The sequence below is a fragment of the Corticium candelabrum genome, chromosome 9 (genome assembly GCF_963422355.1).
Source record: "Corticium candelabrum chromosome 9, ooCorCand1.1, whole genome shotgun sequence".
In the NCBI taxonomy this organism is placed as follows: domain Eukaryota; kingdom Metazoa; phylum Porifera; class Homoscleromorpha; order Homosclerophorida; family Plakinidae; genus Corticium; species Corticium candelabrum.
In genome coordinates, this window is record NC_085093.1 from 7,509,811 (window position 1) to 7,522,825 (window position 13,015).

Below are 13,015 nucleotides of genomic sequence, written 5' to 3' on the forward strand. Positions count from 1 at the left end.
TGTGGCTGTGTACGTTTGCGTGCTGTGCGAATTGAACAAAAGATCGGCTTCTAAACATGACCGGCTTGGATGCAGCACGAGGTCGGCTTGTATTCAAGGTCGACTTGTATTCAGGTTGGCTTGTATTTGAGGTCAGCTTTTATTTGCAACAATATGGTATATAACACAACATTTTTTCGGCCTTACGTTGATTGTAAGTCTCATACACATCGAAACACAGGGTTTCGGAGTTGTCTCTGGCAGACCTTCAAATTCACAGCTGATTTGCAGGACCTCACCACCGGCTGCCATTGTGTTTACACTGAAATCGGTCGTTCCATTATCTGGAGGTTGTTGTACTCTGTCCTCTTGCTTTTGAACCTGATCTGGTAGTATCTCACCATTAGCTGCCATTGTTCGTACACCCAGATTCAAATTTCTATTACCTGGGATCATTGTACTATCTCTTGTTAGGTTGCAACAATGTTCTTCACCTCTTGAGTGGAAGCCTTTCAGCCCTAACTCCAACCCTAGGATTTGCGTACCACTTTTGCCATTACTCGATAAATGGGTATCTGCATCTACCCTGCCCAGCACTAGAAGGTGGACAACACAACACCCAATTTCTGTTTTTTAGCAGTTGCTAAACAGTGGCAGATCCAGAGTTTCTCAAACGGGGGGGGGGGGGGGGGGGACTCTTAAAGTTCCTGACAATGTGATGTCACAAAACAACAAAATGCAGAATTAATAATTTATTACTGATAACAGAATCAATGAAACATTGAAACATTAATTATTACATTACTACACCTTTGAAAGATACATCAGTTATACGATACCGGATTAATGAAAAGCATTTTTCTTGGAAACTGATTGGCGTATCCATCAACTATTAATTAGTCTAAGTGTACATCCTTGTGAACATACATTAAACTGGTTCTGTTTGTTGTAGAACACTACTTCCTGCATGAAAATGAGGGGGCACACCTGTTACCCTCTAGATTTGTCCCTGTTATATCCAAACCCAACACGGTGGTTGAAACACAGAGGATTGAACTCTACAAACAATATGATTCTCATTGTTCCTGTTGCCATTTGAATCTTGTTCACACTAGTGTTTCTTTGAGGATGGTACAATGGAGTAGCGATGTGCTACATTTCCTGATTTTGTAACCACAGGTTAAACTTGTGCAATTGGAATTTGGGGCCCATCATATGTGACAAATGAACTTGGTAGTCCTAACTGACAAACAGATCTTCCAAAAAGGAAGCAATGTCATCAAGCCATTTCATTGGCTGTATTGGGGCTATTTTTGGTTTAAAGAGTTTTGCTTAGCATGCACTGCTCGCAGGTTGGACCTTGTATTCCAGATGCTGATCACACCCAGCCACCATAAAACTCTCTGCATCGTTGTGTCATGTACTATACACTACCTCAAGTGGCCTTTATCAGCTAGTTCCAATTCAACACCTGTTTCTTCAATGATGCTGGAACAAACTTGAACTCCTTGCGTGATGCAACTGGACTTTAAACTGAGCAGTAATAAGTCATCTCTGACTTGCCGATAGTGAAATTCTGCTGCTGATTGCAACTGCGACACCTAACCCTCTTATGTGAAGCGCAAACATGTTGCAGTTGTTTGTCTATTTATGATTTTTATGCCAGCTATTTCTGTGTAGTTCCTGGAATACACACACACACACACACACACACACACACACACACACACACACACACACACACACACACACACACACACACACACACACACACACACACACACCTGTTTTGTCCTGTTAATAGCTACTATAAAACGGTCACGCTTGCCTCCAAGAGGCAACAAGCCTGATGATGGAACATTGTGATTGCTAGAATTCTAAACATCTGTGAACTGTCAATCCTCCTATACTTCGGAACCATTTGAAACAATTTGAACATTGGATAGCACCCTGTTGTTTCTTTATAGGTTTTCTTCTTTTTTCCACACACTTGTGTCTTGCCTTATCACTCTGTCTTCTAAAGGTCTTGGAGCACACCTCACACATCACATCTCTGACTGCCACCGGAGCATTATCCCCTATTCTCTCTCTTCAATATTCCAAACCATCACGACACAATGTACTCCAGCCGGCTCTCGACCTCACAGCCTCATCATACCATTCCTCCTCCGCTACATGTACTTTAATGTCTTTACTAGTTTAGAGTCTCTTCTCATCATACCTCTCCATCTCTTCTTTGGACCACATCTGGGGCGGGGCTGAGGCAACAAACCAGACAAGGTTGATTTTGGTATTCTATGGTCTGGCATCCTAGCTAGGTATCCTAACTATTCCAACCTGTGCCTCTTCACTTTCTCAGATGCATTCTCCTCATCTTCCCACCTTCTCCTCTTACACACACACACACACACACACACACACACACACACACACACACACACACACACACACACACTCACAAACAAAAAATGAAATGTTAAGCCCTCCACGTCTTTCGACGTTGACCTTGAGGTCAGTTGCGGAGATGGCTCCCCCTGCTTTTAGAGACAGGGCCTCCATGTGCTACGTGGAGTCTTAGGGCCAGCACTACAATCCACCTGGAGCTTGGCCAGAGTCATCCAGGGGCACTGACGTATGGCGCAGCTCTGGGACTGGACATCAAGGCTTGCACGTACCCATCTGCTGCATGATGTTGCTGCCAAGCTAGCGGTCTTGGTACTCATTTATATTCCTGAGTCGAGAGAAGCAAGTGTGGGTTAGTTTCTTGCTCAAGGAACTGCAACAGTGGAGCCTCCACCCAGATCGAACCTTCAACCCTCATCACGGAATACAAGATCCCGGATGTCATCACCAATGCTCTACCAACTGCTCCACCTCCCTCCTCCCGCCCCCCCCCCCCCCCACACACACATCGGTATATAATTTTAATATGTTTATTTAGATATACATACACACTTATACCCACCATTGTGGGTACAAACTGAAACTAAACAGCAAAAAGTAGATGATCATTACTGTCTAAAGCTAACAGCTTTACTGATTATCATATTCCCTTTAAAAGACAACCTTTGTGCAATAAATAGCCTTAAATGACATGATGGCTGTGGTGGTGGTGACCAGAGGCCCAAGTATTTGCAGACCGCGGGATGAAAGACACCGCAAGCTGCTGTTACATGACTTTCATGATGGTCATCTTTGTCCTGCTCTTCTGCTCCTGCAGCAGCACCAGCATGTGTACCGCTTGAACAAGATATAATGGCTGCAGAGAATTTCTCACTCTAATTTCAAAGTATGTTGATCATCCTTGATCAAAATCAGGGTGAAATATATTACCTGGTATATATATATATATATATATATATATATATATATATATATATATATTATAGGGTATGGTAGTACCCTGAATGTAGGGATTGCCCAGGTTTTGGAGCGTTGGGGGCGTGGTTGTCTTTTTGCACGCTTAGAAAACATAGTAAATGTAGACTAAAATTTTTCAAAATTAACGAAATGAAATGTTTGCACATTGCGTACTATATCCTATTTTGTTTTGGTCAATAATTATCTAACAACTTAGGAAACAGTTGCTAGCCTCGGAGGCCCATGCATCAATTTTGTTCTGATTTTTCTTCTCCTTCTCCACGGATATCTCTTTTTGTATGTTATGTATGGCTGTGAAACTTTAGAAAGCACTTTAGAATTACCCGAACTCTATTCTTTTGTTGATTAAAGAAACCGAAAGGAATGTTAAAAAATTTTGTGTTTCTTTTAAGCATATTTGATCCTTTGACCGCCATCAACGCTGTTGCACAGTTTAGGCCAATCACAGAGCAGTATTTGCGATGCTTGTCCATGGCAACCAGAGACAATGGACGAAGCGCCAATCAACTATGCCCAAAGAGTTTATGAAAGAGTCTACCACCAGAACTGTGTAATTCGATCATGTTTGCCATCCAGTCTAGTCTGAAATTGTTTGCGATTTGCGTTGTACACAGGAGCAAAATTGACAAATAATTACGTACACATAGCAATTTACACGGGAACCCTTTATTTGCAACGCATCTCTCGTATGTGATAATCTTTGGCTTTGAGTACTAGGCCAAGTTCTATTCCAACTGCCATTGCATATTCAATTATACACGCACAGAGAAAGAGCAATGCAAAGACACTAAAAAGTAGGGTCTACATTCGTGCAACGTGTGCTAGGATACCATGGTTCCGTATCTACCTGGTAGACTTAGCTTAGAGACCACTTGAGCTTGAGTAAACTACCTCTGAATCATGTCTAACGAAAGCTGTTACATACATGTATAAACAGGTTTAATTAACGCTAATGAAAATGCGCTAAATCTTAGACATGCCTAGAAAAGACGTACAGGCCCTAGTGAAGACTTGTACACCCTAGGTATATGTTGTGCGCTTTTGCGCTCCTAAAAACTTACCAAACTAGAATTTTAAAAACTTTTTCTCTGAAAAAATAAATAGATGTAGGGATTGTATAAAAAGCAACAGAAACAAGATCTATAGATAATATGAACCAAAGCCAGACATCATTAGTGAATCCTTCCAACCCCCACATTCGCTACATTTTACATTTTGGGGGTTAGAAGGATTCACTAATGATGTCTGGCTTTGGTTGATATTATCTATAGATCTTGTTTCTATTACTTTTTATACAATCCCTACCTACTGGTACATGTATTTATTTTTTAGAGAAAATTTTTTAAAATTCTATTATATATATATACAGTCCGCGTCAAAACTATTGACACATTTCCGGTTTAGTTGTACTATTTTTGGAATGTCTTCTGTTTTGCTATGTAATAAGAAACCAGCGCCAAATGTTTCTCAAACAGCTGAAAAGGAGTCACAAAAGCTATTCCATAGTCTGCGCATCTGCTGAGAGAACTTTTTTCATCGTCAAATGAGTCGTGAAAGACAGCGCCGCGATATTCTGTTACTATACTGCTCTGGTACCAAGAAGCCATCTATGATCTCCCAACTTTTACGTGTTTCTCGCTCTAATGTTTACTGAACTCTCAAAAGATTGGATGCTGGAGAACGTAGAGCTTCCTGTGGAAGACCAAAAAACCAGCTGAAAACCATCGAACAGCCTAGTGAACATGATGCATACAAGGAACAACGAAATCAGCAAACAAACTTGCCCATTAGCTAACAGCGCAGGAAGGACTTGTCGTCAGTTTTTCCACCACCAGAAGAGAACTTCATGACGCAGGCTATCGCTACACTAGGCCTAAGAAAATTCCATTAGTGAAGCTAAAAAACGAGATTATGGGCGCGTCACAGTCTTGATTGCCCTCTAACTCACCAGATCTTGCACCAATAGAAAACCTCTGGGCAGTCATTAAGCGATGTGTTGAGCTTTGTACGCCTCAAAACGTTCATGAACTTGAAGACGCAATCCAGACGGAGTGGCAGTTGCTCACACTTTGTGAGCTGTTGCCGTACACCGAACGCATGTGCAGCCGAATGCGCCTTTGTGTAAATGAAATGAGGACACAAGCTACTGATGCGCACTTGTGTGTTTCCAAGAGTCTAGCGAACCTACGAACATACACAATAGTTCTCTTCTATCTAGAAAACGTACGTCACATGAAAACGGATGCGTTTCTGCTCATGCTACCCATGGCCACGCCTCCAAGCGTAAATGTGTTAATAGTTTTGACGCGGACTATATATATATAAAGGAGGTGTGTGTATCTGTCTGTACAAACATTTCTCCAAGAAATGTGAGTCTGATGTCCACCAAATTGGCTTGTGCATGCCGAATCGATGGAGGTTGAAAGTAGAGCTGTCATGGTCTTTCAGACTTCTCTCGGGGAGACACGATTTTGCTAATCGAACCCACTTCTACTCGAGCACAAATATCTCTGGAACAGCGCATCGGATCTCCACCAAAATTAAACTACCTGTTCTGACCTCAGACAGTACGCAAGGAGCATGTTGTTTATTGTGGGTGATGTTGATAAAAGCAAGATATTTTTAGTGTATCCGTGTCCTTGAAAAATATGACTATCTTGGTTTGCCCATGTACGCGCATTGAATATTTGCCACGTTTGATACACCTGTTCCCCACAACGGCAGAAGCATTTTTGAAGTGACGGCGTCTAACAGGACTGTTGAAATGCCTGAGAGACGAGACCTTTGATTATATTATATACGGGTGAGTAAAAAATAACACGTGACTTCTTCCTGTTGCCTGTTCACATGATACTCAATGCTACTTTCTCGGAACGGGACACTCGGTAACATTCTCGTTTGTCTTCGACGTTTTCGGAGAGTGAACAATGAGCTAATTCAAGACAAAGAACTTGTTGCTAATTCTTGGAACGGGACGGTTGGTTACTTACTTAAATTATCATTTGTCTTCAACGGAATATTCGGCATCTAAACTACAGGAATAAATTTATACAACACGAGACCTGACTTGGTATATAGACGAGGAACAGATTTTCTGGGTGAGTACGTAACTGCACGTGACTTCCAAGTTTCTGCTGCTCGGTTATATATTTCTGAATAGGATTTTTCAAAACGGGACACTCAGTAACATTTTCATTTGTCTTCAACGGGATAAAAACTAACAATCAATAATGCAATGAATCCGGGTGAAGAATGGGATCTCAATTTCTTCTCAAGCAAAACCTGTCACACTAACGAGTTTCGAACTAGTGAACTGGATATTAACTGACAATCAATAATGCAATAAACCCAGGCAAGGAATGGGATCTGTAACGTCATATATTCTACTTTGAGATAATCGATCTCAGAATGGGATATCATTGAAAGGGATATAACTCTAATTGAAATTTGTAATGAGAATTCTGTCTGACTGCTAATTCTTCAGAATGGAGTAAAATGCATGTGAACGGGATATACTTAATGATGAATGCTCAGAACGAGATACTCATGCAAAAAGATATTTGCATACAGCATTAGATTAATGAGTATTCTGTCTGAGGCTGCTAATTCTGTGAATGAGATATGCATCATGAATGCATACAACGATAAATTACTTAACTAAAAGCTAATAATCTAATTTGTCCATGCACAGAACGGGCCAGTGAGCTAGTTTAACATAAACACGCATTTTTATCCTCTAGCAGTTCCAAGGGCAGTTCTTCCTCAGGTGCTAGGAACCAAGACAGTGAGTCTGCTACCTGTTTGCAGCATCTTGACTTATGCTCTACCTGAAATGTATACTGGACAAAGCCTCTCTGTCCAGCAGAGAAACCACATCAGTCAATAACCTGTTCCCATAGACTATATTTGGGGGCGGAGCTTCTAGAGCATGCGCAATCTCGAGGGTAACACGCAAATTTCGCCAATCTTGCTGTACATAAAGTCCACGTTTCCTGGTCTGCTTCTGAGCCGTAGATCATCTTGCCGTTGACTAGGCTTTGTAAGTAAGTTCATCACTTACCATTTCGTGCATCTTGTGAGAGACTTTGCTTGCGTAGAGACGTGTAGGAAGCCTTTTCTTGAGTACAGCTTCTTGAGGGTAAGAGATTGCTGTTCAAGCTGAAGTCGCCTGATTCACACTCTGAACAGATACACGTGGAGTGGAAAGACAGACTACTCATTGCCTAGCGAGGGAAGATTTATCAGGTGAAGATTTTGCGGTAGGGGAACCCATTTGGGGTAACCGAACATGACACACTGTGTGGCTGAATAGGACTACTGGTTTCCCTGTGTATCATGTCGAACTAGAGTCAGCAAGAATTCATGTAGCCTATTCAACTCTTCATGAAAGGTGGTGAAAGGTTGTGAGCTCATGAGCTTACATTAGTTGATGTACCTTGGCCTGATTCTTTGTTTGCTATACAGAGTAATAGGCTAGTTCAATTCAACTTCACATTGTATCAAGCACATTTCTCGACACAAAACTTGTGTAAAACTTGATTTTATCATTTAGCAGTGTGTTGAGCGATTCCTTGCAGCTCAGACTTTGCAGATGCAAGGTCTTACTCGAGAACTCTAATCTTGTTTTCAAGTTCCACTATTTCATTTGCTTGCTGTTCAATTATGTCACGTCATGTCACGTCTCTCTCTCTATATATATGGAGTTTGGGAGGGACTAGGGATTCAGGGAGGAGCTAAAGATATATTTAGAAGCAGTCAATTGGAGTTGCAGTTGCCGGTCATCGAGAGTTGAGAAAGGAGAGGAGACAAGAGAGAAAGAGGAGAGGAGAGAGGAGAGAATCAGGCAGAGAAAGTGCGAACGATATAAGTACAACAGACATAAGGGGCAGGGAGAATCGGTGCTTACCGTTATAATTATTAGCTGTTATCTACGTGGTGTTGAAGAGCTTGTGTGCGTATGTACATAAGTGTATTCATATATAGTCTGTAATACTAATTTACTCATTCACCGCGAGTTGAACTACTTCGTCTTCCGTGCACGCCGAAGGCTCTTGGATTCTCGTGCTCGACAATTGGGGGCTCAGGCGGAAAAGCAGCTATTTGGGATTACAGAAGACGCAATGCAGTTGAGAGGTGAAAGCGTAGATTAATTTGTTATGGAGCGACTAGTCGCGATTGGGGAGAAGATGGGGTTGACTGGAGCAGACTTACGTCAATTCATGACGGATCAACAGACAATTGAGAGAGAAGAGACAAAAGGAACGAGAATTAAAGAGAGAAGAACAAGAAGCCGCAAAAAGGGCCAGAAGAGAAAAGGCCGAAGAAGCAGAAAGAGCCAGAAAAGAAAAGGCCGAAGAAGCGGAAAGAGCCAGAAAAGAAAAGGTCGAAGAAGGGGAGAGATGATTGCAGCGGAGAGAGAACGAAAACGTTCCTTAGAGATGAAAAGGTTAGAACTAGAGGTGGCGAGAATTAAAGACACGCCCATCAGGGTAGACCATACTAGCGCAGTGAAACTACCCAAGATCGCACCCTTTCAAGATGGTAAGGACGAACTAGATAGTTATCTACTGAGATTCGAGAGATTTGCTAGAGCGAATAGATGGGAGGATGAACGATGGGCTGGCACTTTGAGTGCCTTGTTGTCTGGTAAGGCCCTAGACGTATATTCTCGATTATCGGAAGAGGCAGCTGTTGATTACAGGCAATAAAGGAGGTCCTCTTGAAGAGATATGACCTGACGGAAGACGGATACCAGCTTAAGTTTAAGAAGAGCAGACCAGAGCCAGCAGAGAAGCCCGATCAATTTATTCACTGCCTGAAGGACTACCTGAAGAAATGGATGATGTTTTTGAAGTGCGACCCCAAGTCAGCCGAGGAGGTCACAAACATGTTCTTAAGAGAACAGTTTTTGGAAGTGTGCTCGAAGGATCTGGTGGTACATCTAAAGGAGAGGGAGATAGCAAGCCTAGAAGACCTCACAAATGCAGCCGATTGCTACTTGACAGCGCACCAGCGGAAGTTTTGCACGGTGTCGAACGCTCTGGCCAGTCAACCAACTATGATTAGTGATGGTACCGGTATGGCTTCAATTTGAGAGAGAGCGTTACGATAACGAAAACCTTTATCCCACTGCTATATTTGTGACAAGCCCGGCCACAGAGCAGTAGACTGCCGACTTCGAGGGAAGAGACGGTGGTTCAAATGTCAGAAACTTGGACACGAAGCCAAAGACTGTTGGAACCCTGTCGGTACTTTGAGGCAGGAAAGCAGCCAGAAGGCTCCTTATCGAGCGGGGGCGACAAAAGATCATAAAGATGGACACAATCGGAGAACAGAAACTCAACCAGTCGTTTATCGAGTGACGCCGGCATTGAAACAAGCGGATGTCTATTGGGGATGCGAGCGCATGCCAAAACGGATTTCTAGTCCTTGCTGACGGCACCGAGGTATCGTACGTGTCATATATAGAGAACGCCTGCAGCAACCGAGCATTTCCGATGGATGGAGACATGCCAGTAAGAGAAGGGAAAGTGGATGACAGAGTCGTACAAACCTTGAGAGACACGGGATGCAGTGGCATATTGGTGAAGCAAGAGCTGGTCAAACCAGATCAATACACGGGAAAGTTTGGATTGATCAAGTTAGTGGACTGCACGGTCAGAGAAGTTCCATTAGCGAAGATAAAAATTGATACTCCATACCTCACAGCAGATGTGGAGGCTCTGTGCCCGGCGACGCAATCTACGATCTCATTATCGGGAACGTCCTCGAAGCCAAAGATCCTAACGATCTGAGAGTGAATCAGTGAAAAGCCGGTGCGTTAACCAGTGCAGCTTCAAAAAGGACTGACCAGAGCAATCTGTTAGTGACTAGCATGCGGAGGAAATGGATGAATATTGACAGAGCACAACTGTTGCATTTACAATTGGAAGATACATTGCTGCACAGGTACCGGGACGAAACCAGAACACAGACCATGATTTTTGAGGTGCGCGATTGCTCTCGCGCTCCATAACGCGCCTGAAACCTGTTCTAGGAGTGCTATTTGTCGCTGTCACGAGTCGTTTCGCTAGACATTTAAGTTAGTGAGACCTGGCCGATCATAAATTCCCTATAGCTTCGCTACACGATGTTCTGGAGAGACGATCTTTGGTATCGTTCGAAACAGCAGACTCTCCCATTTCTAAAAGTGGAAACGGTTGACATTATACTAGCAGTCGCTAGCGATAAGACGTCTGCATATCAAAGTTCCTGCAACCACTAATGATCTTTAAAGATGTGATCTAATTACTGGACAGTGGCAGTCTCTGTACTCTGGATGTTTACAATGATGTATACCTGACACCATTTACGTTGATGCAATTAACTATAAAGATCTAAAGAGCACTCCTGGAGCTTGAACTTTCTCATTATCTACTTCTGTTGGCCAGGTCAACGCGAATGGAGAGTCCGCAGCAACTTGGCAGAGACACGCACGCGCAGCAGTTGCGTATAGCGTGGTGTACACACAGACAGCCAATATCACATAGGTGCTACAGTAGCTTTAGCTAGGAGTGACCTGTTAATGTCTTCAGTGCATTTGTCCACGTTCTTGATTACAGTTTAATCATTGTGTTATTATTTGTTCATCAATAGTAACATTATTTGTTTATGTGACATTCAATCCCAAGTGTGCACCTTCCAAGTCTTGTAATATTCATGGTCAAATAATTGCTAGAGTAGCATATAATCACTTAGATAACACAGAATGTTGAAAAACTCAATCACTCTTCTAGCTCTCCTGGGGTCGGGTCAGGAGAGTGATTCATTACGCTTCTGCCATTTTTAAACGTTAAGCACTGAGAACACAGAGGAAGGATACCAAGAAGTGACGTTTGAACTCAAAATCGGCGTGCGGTTTCGACTGTATAAGCACCCCAAAGCAAATATGGGAGAGCAGATACGTCAAGTGATCATTCCGAAGACACTCGGCAAGCAGATTATGGAGGTCGCACATGAGTCGGTGATGAGTAGACGCCTCGGTATAAGAAAGACGAGATACAGGATCTTCAACGACTTCTGGTGGCCTGGGATCCAAAGCGACGTGACCAGGTTCTGCAGGTTATGCGATGTATGGCAAAAGACCGTACCTAAAGGCACAGTACCCCGGGTACCTCTTCAAAGAATGCCTGTGATAGACACTCCGTTCAAGAGGGTAGCCGTTTACTTGGTTGGACCTATCTATCCTCCTAGTGACAGCGGATGATGACACATCCTGACATTGGTTGACTACGCTACAAGGTACCCCGAAGCCTTCGCACTAAAGAAAGTTACCGCAGAGGATGTGGCGGAGGCCCTCGTAAATATGTATAGCCGCTTCGGACTTTCAGAGGAGTTACTTACTGATATGGGACCTCAGTTCACTTCAGAGTGTATGAAAGAAGTATCACGTCTACTCAGCATCTGACATCTAACTACTAACCCTTATCACACTATGTGTAACGGGTTAGTGGAATGATTCAATGCCACGTTGAAAGCTATGCTAAAGAGACTATTTAGCGAGAAGCCACGTCAGTGGGATCGCTATATCAATGCCCTCTTGTTCGCCTACCGTGAAGTTCCCCAACAGCCTACGAGATTTGCCCCTTTCGAACTACTCTACGGGAGGACCGTGAGAGGACCGATGAGGATTCTAAGATCGATATGGACAGGGGAAGAGGGTGAGACAGAGGCAAGGACTAGCAAGCGATATGTGTTCGAACTTAGAGAGAGATTGGAGGAGATTATGAAAGTGGCACGTGAGGAATTAGAAAGGACCCACGGACGCTACTAACAATACTTCGACAGAAGATCAAAGGAGAGACGGTTTGCTGTAGCGGACGAAGTGCTAGTGCTATTACCAACAGACAATAACAAGCTGTTAATGCAATGGCAGGGACCATTCCGAGTAACCAAGATCATTGGAATCAATGACTATGAAGTTGAAGTACGGGGAAAGGAAAAGGTTTACCACGCCAATTTACTGAAAAGGTACCACTCGAGAAGTGACACCGACGGCAAACGCTGCGAAAGAGCTACGGAAGAGTCACTTTTACAGGTAGCAAGTGCAGCGATATTGGAAGCAGATGAATGGGATCAAGACGACACAGTAAATGGAAACAGCCTGCTCGAACTAGGAACCTGTCAACCTAAAGAGACTGTGGGGGACGTAAAGATAAGTGAAGAGGTGATGTATGGAGAAAGAAAAGAAGCTCAAGAGGAGATCAGAGAGTTTAGGAACGTTTTCACCGATCTTCCAGACTTGGCCGTACATCGGATTCAACTAATGTCTGATCATTCGGTGAAGTCTAGGCCATACGTGATACCATTTCATATGAAGTCTGAACTAGAAAACGATATTAGAGACATGCTGAAAATGAATATCATTCGAGCATCGGAGTCACCATACGCGTCTCCAGTAGTTATATTTCGGAAACCTGACGAAACAAACCGGCTTTGCGTGGATTATAGAAACCTCAGTTGTTTGACCATATGCGATCTGGAGCCTATGACACCTTTGGTGGACATACAGTTGAAGATCTTGCTCGAGACCGATACTTTACGAAGATAGACTTGTCCAAAGGCTACTGGCAGTTTCCCGTGAAGACGGAAGATGTACACAAAACTGTGTTTGTGG